Below are 8675 nucleotides of genomic sequence, written 5' to 3'. Positions count from 1 at the left end.
ACTGGGACAAAGACTTTCTGATAAATCACCCACAAAACCCACAAAAGAACAGAAAGAATAACCTATATAATAAACAGTCTGCACAGGTTGAAGTGATTTTAATTAACTTAAGTTATAAGTCATTTGTAAAGGCCAAATATAAAGTTTAAACTCAACAAAATACTGTTTTTGCATCCCAAATAGACCGTCTGAAGAAGCCAGAATGATGCAGGGAAATAATAACAATACAATATATAAACTAGGGCTGTCAATAAATTAAAATATTTAATCGCAATAAATCAAAAATTAATCACACATTTTTTATCTGTTCTAAATGTACCTTAAAGGGAGATTTGTCAAGTATTTAATCCTCTTATCAACATGGGAGTGGACAATATGCTGCTTTATGTAAATGTATGTATATATTTATTATTGTAAATTAATTACCAACACAAAACAATGACAGATATTGTCCAGTAACCTTCACAGGTACTGCATTTAGCATAAAACAATATGCTCAAATCATAACATGGCAAACTGCAGCCCAACAGGCAGCAACAGCTGTCAGTGTGTCAGTGTGCTGACTTGACTATGACTTGCCCCAAACTGCATGTTATTATCATAAAGTGGGCATGTCTGTAAAGGGGAGACTCGTGGGTACCCATAGAACCCATTTACATTCACACATCTGGAGGTCAGAGGTCAAGGGACCCCTTTGAAAATGGACACCTTTTTTCTCGCCAACATTTAGCACAAGATTGGAGCGTTTTTTAACCTCCTTCATGACGAAGGACAACCATAGTATGAAATGGTTTGTACCGATGGATTCATCAGGTTTTTCTAGTCTCAGATGATACCAGTATCTTCACTCTAGCTTTAAAACTGAACTCGCTACAACCCTAAAAATCACAAGTTGTGTTGATGTGTTAAAGAAATTAGTGGTGTTAAAACAAATTTGCATTAACGCCTTAACTTTGACAGCCCTAATAATAATAAGTAATAATAATAAAACAAGTTACGCTGATGGAAGTCGTATAAAGATACAGTATTGTCAGGTTAAACTGTAGCTCAAATTATAATTATGTTTACTATTATTATTATTATTATTATTATTATTATTATTATTTTTATTATTATTATCTTGTAGCTTTGGTATAGTTCTTTATATGTAAGGCATTTATGTATGTATATATCTATATTTATACTTTTTAATATCTTTCATGGCTTGTTTCTTTATCTGGACCTTGAGTCAGCAATAAAGTTTGAATTGAATTACAGGAAGATGTTTTCAACAGATTCACAACAAACAACAACAACAACAACAACAACAACAACAACAAGGTTCCCAACGGATCTGAATCCAGCGGACACGAGGACAGCCACGCGCTCTCTACCTGCTGTTAACGGAGGGCTGTAACCATGACAACCACAGACTCATCCAGCTGAATCTGACGTCACGCAGCGTTGTGCGCACTGAGGAGACGTTCTATGGCGCATGCGCACAGAATGCCATGAGGTCACGTCACATGCAAAGAGGCTGCACGTGCTGCCTTTTATCATGAAGTCATGGCTTTGATCTGGATGTGACGTCACGATAGAAGGCAAAGCCATGGCTCTGATCTGGAACTACCATATGAGATGAGATGAGCTGCATTAGTCCCACACTATTCATTTACAATGAGTTCTGAGGAGAATACGATTTCAGAGATGGAGCCTCAGGGAATTCAAACCGGACCAAGTAAACGTTGTGAAAAATGGCAGATGGAGGACGACCTCCGGAGAGCTAACCTGAGGACAGCTCATCTGAGGACAGACCATCACATGCTAACCCATTTCAACAAATCACAGACAGAGACCGAAATCCAGAGAGCTCAGCTGCTAAACCACATTCTGCACATAGAGATTGAAAACCTGAAAGCTCGGCAGAAGATAACTGACCTGGAATCAGTTGCACAAGAATCTGAAGAACAACTGAAGGTGAAAGAGAGCCCGATTCACGAGGAGATCGTAGAATTGGTGAAGAGGATGTCCTTGAGGACTACACCTGAGGACCAGAACCTCCCAAAGGCTCCGACCACAAGTTGGACGCCTCAGGTGAGGGATACATCGTCTATGACGCTCTATGATGCTCTATCTGGGGATGAGAGCTCCTTGTGGACTACACCTGAGGACCAGAACCTCCCAAAGGCTCCAGCTGCTGAGGGTCCCACCAGAAGTTGGTGGCCCGGCACTGCTAAAGTTCTTCGGGGAGTAGCTTGGTGCGCTGGCATCACCGCTGTGGCTGTAGCGGTTTATGGTGTGTGTCGGTATAATCGCATAGAATGCCTCCTGTCTATAGATGCACAGTTTTGGGGGTGATGGGTGCTACATTTCATATCACATGAGGTGGTAACCTCATGTGATATGAAGTGTAGCAGCGTCACCTCATGCGATATGAAGTGTAGCACCGTCACCTCGTGCGATATGAAGTGTAGCACCGTCACCTCGTGCGATATGAAGCGTAGCACCGTCACCTCGTGCGATATGAAGTGTAGCACCGTCACCTCCTGCGACATGAAGTGTAGCACCGTCACCTCGTGCGACATGAAGTGTAGCACCGTCACCCCGTGCGATATGAAGTGTAGCACCGTCACCCCGTGCGATATGAAGTGTAGCACCGTCACCTCGTGCGATATGAAGTGTAGCACCGTCACCTCTTGCGACATGAAGTGTAGCACCGTCCCCTCATGCGATATGAAGTGTAGAGTTTGCATGTTCTCTCCGTGTCAGTGGGGTTTTTCTCCAGGTGTTCTGGTTTCCTCCGACGGTCTAAAGACATGCATCATGACCTCTCGCCTAACGTGAGCTGTGAAGGCTCATATCGAGTGAGAGGTATTCAGAAAACACATTCTGAAAAATAAAAAATAATGAATAAAATAAAATAAAAAAATACTAATAATATGGAAGGGGAATTGAATCTGCAAAATGAATTAAGAAATAAATAAGGAAAACTGAGTATCATCATAATGAGAAAAATAAAAAATAAAATGAACACTTTACTTCGTTTCACTTTATTTCTATTATTTTATGTCGAACAAGTGATGACTCAAAGTGAGATCAATGCAGGTTCAACAGGTGTTCAGTTGAGTCACGTTCACGCCTGTTGCCACTAGAGGGCGCTGTTGATTAATTAGAAACATTCAGATATGGTGGCAGGGACACTGGGACAAAGACTTTCTGAAAAATCACCCACAAAAGTAAATAAAGTCATAACTTTAATACAAACATTGCCGTAATAGTATGAGAATAAAGTCATAATTTAACGAGAAAAAAGTAATAGGTTTACGAGAATAAAGTTGTAATATTACGAGAATAAAGTCAAGCTTAGGAGAAAAAAAAGAAAATAACACGTAACATTTCTACTTTCGACTTTTTTTCTCGTAAATTTCTGACTTTATTCTGGAAATCTTAGATTGTTTTTTTTTTTCCTCAATGTGGCCCTAATACTCCGTCGTACCGTCCTACTATAGACCTACAACAATGATAAATAAAAATTAAAATGTAAACAAAAAACAGTTATTAATTTTCATGTTTATAAATCCACAGGGAGCCTCTGGAGAGGAGCTGAAGAGAGGCAGTTGGCTCCGGAGCAGCAGGTTGCTGACCCCTGACCTCTGGCCCTGGTCTAGTGTTAAAAAGTTAACAGAAATCAAAATAAATGGTGATGGCATTGAATGGGGAGATAGGTGGATCGTGCTAGCACTAATATTTGAAAAAGGCTCTGCTCTGGTGTTCACAAAGTGAACTGAGGGGGAAAGAACAGGAACGTTGTTAGAGAGACTAACCGGTTCAACACTAACTGGATGTGGTCATGTCAAAAAGGAGAGTCCATGTAGCGCTGACTGCAAGTCGCTGCTTATACAAATAGTTAAAATAGACGTTGTTCAACATGCATAGCAGAACACACATACACAGTTACATACAGCATCCATTAATATGGTTCTCTGGGCAGTAATGAGCTGCCGTATGTAAAGCATGTCCATTCATCCTGTGCAGAATGTTTTGCATCCACAAACGCAGCTCGCTGTTGAAGTTTTGACCCGCCTGCTGTTAACATACGAGCAGCGCGGTGCATCCGCATTTAAACGAAGTTTAACCAAACACAGACTTTGACATATTCAGCTCCTAAATCACCTGCTGACCTCTGCCTTGTTTCTATCTACATAGGGAGCGGGTCCTCTCCACAGAGTCCGCCGTGTTTCTACCTGCAGCAAAACTGCCTCATTAAAGTTTGTGATCTCAGTCAGTGATGAACTCTTCTCTCTTCTTCAGGTGTTACCAGTGAGAGGTGGCAGCTGGCTTCATGACTGGACATCCATCCTCACAGTGGGCACAGAGGTTTAGTCTCTGTTCTACAGCGTTCCACAAAGCTACATGTGCAGAGATGAAATAAACCATCAGGTTGTTTTTAAGCTGTTCTTATGGGGTCTTTGTCACCGTGTGATGACCTCAACTCCTAATACTTCTGCTTCTTTAACACTTTAGCTTGTAAAACATGCCCAGGCACAGTCCTCTATTTACCATGGGGTAAAAAATGTGGTCCCTTGGCCCCAAAGGTGATGAACTTCACCGACAGCAGGAGACACATCATTCTGTCTTACTCCTGGGTTTTGTCATTCTGCACCTGGACTGAACCCACACATACCCAGAAACCCAACCCTCTGAGGCCGACTTCACTGTCTTTCTGTCTACCAAATCACAGCATGTCTTTTTCTCTGGTGTTCCTCAAGATCTTGGTGTCTTAATGGTGTATTTTGGAGGGATTATTGATAATTTTTATTAATTCTCCAGTGGTAAAAAACGGTTACATTTAGCACCAAATCTGTGGAACAAATGGTATCAACTCCAAACATTGCTGTAACAACTTATGAGACATAATAGAGCATGGGGATGACCATCAAATACTTCTATTATAATGTTCTAAACCCTTATATACTTTTACTATTTATTTCAAATAATTAATCAATTCATTCATGTTTATTTCGGATTCATAATTTTAAGAATGAGAGGAGATGCTTATCACTAACCTCCAGCCCACTTTTCTTTTAATGGCCATGTTTAATGTCTGTGTTTTCCCAGAGGGGAATAACCACGGGCCATTCAAGGAAAGAGTCTGTTTGGAAAATGAGCGAGGTGGAAGATAAAGGAGAGGCCTGAGCAGTGTGTAAATGTGTGTACATGTGTTTGTGTGTGTGTGTGTGTGTGTGTGTGTGTGTGTGCGTGTGTGTGTGTGTGTGTGTGTTTTACCGTTGGACCTAGTGGGGGAAGAGGAAGTTTACGGGAACTAACTCCAATAGCTCACAGCTGTCAAACCAAGTGTGTTCTTGTGTGTGACACTTTTTTTTGCTGTGGTTGTGTCCCCAAGCTGAGAACACACGGGATGTGCATTTCTACAAGTTGTGAATGTATGCTACATGTATAATGTACAATACACTATGATGTATTATTTTTTGCACATGAAAGAGAGAGAGAGAGAGAGAGAGACTGTGGCGAGCCGCCACATGCTGTGATTTTGGATCAAAAACCTTTGACATTTGGAGATTTCTGCATTTTTTCCGGATTAGATGGTGAGCACTTGTGTTGTGTAAACTGCTCAGAAACCCCCTTATTGTCAATATAGCTAAGAAAGCCATCCCTCTGAATGCTCTAGGTCTCTAGTTTGATCCATCCATCCTCTGAATGCTCTAGGTCTCTAGTTTGATTCATCCATCTGAATGCTCTAGGTCTCTAGTTTGATCCATCCATCCTCTGAATGCTCTAGGTCTCTAGTCTGATCCATCCATCCTCTGAATGCTCTAGGTCTCTAGTTTGATCCATCCATCCTCTGAATGCTCTAGGTCTCTAGTTTGATCCATCCATCCTCTGAATGCTCTAGGTCTCTAGTTTGATTCATCCTCTGAATGCTCTAGGTCTCTAGTTTGATCCATCCATCCTCTGAATGCTCTAGGTCTCTAGTTTGATCCATCCATCCTCTGAATGCTCTAGGTCTCTAGTTTGATTCATCCTCTGAATGCTCTAGGTCTCTAGTTTGATCCATCCATCCTCTGAATGCTCTAGGTCTCTAGTTTGTGGCTGTAAAGTTTCATGAGGCTGTGATTATCCTAGAGGTCACTACAGGTCATTTTATACAGTGAGGTCCATGAAATGTCTCCTATGGGGACTAACACCATCACACATGAATCCAGTTGGGCTCATTGGATCCACCAGAGTCTTCAAGACTGTTTAGGGACCCTGGGATGCAGAAATATTCAGATACATCATTTTAGAATAGGAGTCAATAACACATCAACTGAACTCTGTTCGAAGGAAATATTTTTCCAATTAACCTAAAAAGTGACTGAAATCTAGAAAAAGGTCATACGACAAATGCAGTCATTACACAGCAAGTACAAACTTTTGCCCTTTTAATGACAGAAACACTGAACGACTCTATATATTTCTGTTTTTTTGTTTTTTTGTTTTTTTTAACAATAAACTGAAATTCAGAGAAGCACATGAGAACACAGTTTTCCTGTGTGGATGAGAACATGTGGAAACATGTCAGGTCACACGATGAGAGGAAGGAGAGGCAGCATAAACAGAGCAAGAGAGAGAGGAGGAGGAGGAGGAGGAGAAAGTGAAAGAATGTGAAGGTAAAGATAAGAAACAAAAGTTCCTTGTTATTTAGTCCCTGGAACTACTTTTCAGGGTTCTGAAAGTTCTCTACCAGGTTTATCCAATATTTTATATTTTATATATGAATAAACCCTATTCAGTAGTAATGGGTTATAGTCCAGGTGATATGCGAAAATGATAAAGGCTGAACACCGTCGCCATCTTGGTTTTTAGCCGTCGCCATCTTGGTTTTTGCCGTCTCCATCAATGCGTTAAAGAAATTGGAGACGTTAAAATAAATTTGCGTTAATGCATTATTATCGCGTTAACTTTGACAGCCCTAATTTTTTTTTTTCTTTTTCTTTTTTTTTTTACTTATATAGCGCTTTTCTAGTCTTCCGACCCTCAAAGCTCTTTACACTACATGTCAGTATTCACCCATTCACACACACATTCATAAACTGATGGCAGAGGCTGCTAAGGTGCCAACTTTGCCCATCAGGATCTAATCTAAAGACTCATTCACACACCGATGGCTATGCCTTCGGGAGCAATTTGGGGTTAAGTGTCTTGCTCAAGGACACATCGACATGTGACCTGGAGCAGCCGGGGATCGAACCACCGACCGTCTGATTGGTGGACAACCTGCTCTACCCTCTGAGCCACTGCCGCCCTAATTGATTTATATATATTTTTAATAATCTGAACTATAGCTCTAAATATTTGCCTCTGAGATGTAGTGGAGTATAAAGTAGCAGTAAATGGTAATACTCAAGTAAAAGTACCTCAAAAATGTACTTGAGTAAATGTTCTTAGTTACATTCCACCACTGCAGCATCAGGTCTTATTCAGCAGTACTTTATTCATTATTTACCTTTGTAGTCTTTGTAGTCCCTTAGTCCTTAATTAACCTCAAAACTAACCTCTTCAGTGATGTGCGACAGGCTTAGTGAATATCTCCTTTAGTCTTGTTTCACTTGTACTCACTTTTGGGGTCAAAATGTCAACTTCCCAGATAAAATCTACATTTATTTACTTCTGTACAAAGCAGTGTTCAAATGAGGAGCAATAAAAGCCGCAGCAGATCAAGGAGAAATGTCTTTTGACCTGGTGGGCTGACTGTCATGAAATGTAACCTGGAGTTAGACAGACAGAACATCCCACAGGGCCAATAACTCTCAGATAAGTACAGAGCTAATTACCGTATACATATATTAGAAGAGTAGAAATGTTGACGCTGACTAGTAGATACACGTCTACGGTCGAGTCGCTCACTCCTCTGAAATCTGCCTCGAGGTTCACAAGTATCAGTGTGTGGTATTCATCACCATTAAGGCTTTCATCAACACTTACAGACGTAGGCAAAGTTGTTGGTAACGTTCCGTTAAAGAGAGAAAAACCCACAATGGTCACTGAAATAACTTGAAACTGACAAAAGTAATAATAAATAAAAATTCACTGAAAATTAACTAATGAAAATCAGACATTGTTTTTGAATTATGGTTCAGCAGAATCATTTTAAAAAAAACAAACTAATGAAACTGGCCTAGACAAAAATGATGGTACCCTTAACTTAATATTTTGTTGCACAACCTTTTGAGGCAATCACTGCAATCAAGTGATTTCTGTAACTCTCAATGAGACTTCTGCACCTGTCCACAGGTATGTTGGCCCACTCCTCGTGAGCAAACTGCTCCAGCTGTCTCAGGTTTGAAGGGTGCCTTCTCCAGACAGCATGTTTCAACTCCTTCCACAGATGTTCAATAGGATTTAGATCAGGGCTCATAGAAGGCCACTTCAGAATAGTCCAATGTTTAGTTCTTAGCCATTCTTGGGTGTTTTTAGCTGTGTTTTGGGTCATTATCCTGTTTGAGGACCCATGACCTGCAACTGAGACCAAGCTTTCTGACACTGGGCAGCACATTTCGCTCCAGAATGCCTTGATAGTCTTGAGATTTCATTGCACCCTGCACAGATTCAAGACACCCTGTGCCAGATGCAACAAAGCAGCCCCATAACATAACCGAGCCTCCTCCATGTTTCACATTAGGTACAGTGTTCTT

At 40.8% G+C, this 8675-nt stretch overlaps 1 long non-coding RNA gene across 1 annotated transcript; it reads right to left on the bottom strand.

The window, feature by feature from the left end:
* Positions 1 to 2181: 2181 nt before the first annotated feature.
* On the bottom strand, positions 2182 to 3083 carry LOC119490084. The gene is made up of 3 exons (XR_005207317.1): positions 2523 to 3083; positions 2348 to 2462; positions 2182 to 2307 (listed from the first exon to the last, which is right to left on the bottom strand). It is a non-coding gene; the product is annotated as an uncharacterized LOC119490084 (long non-coding RNA).
* Positions 3084 to 8675: the final 5592 nt, after the last annotated feature.

This window comes from Sebastes umbrosus, chromosome 6 (genome assembly GCF_015220745.1).
Source record: "Sebastes umbrosus isolate fSebUmb1 chromosome 6, fSebUmb1.pri, whole genome shotgun sequence".
Taxonomy (NCBI): domain Eukaryota; kingdom Metazoa; phylum Chordata; class Actinopteri; order Perciformes; family Sebastidae; genus Sebastes; species Sebastes umbrosus.
The sequence above is the reverse complement of the archived record's forward strand: the minus strand, read 5'-3'. Positions and strand labels throughout refer to the sequence as shown.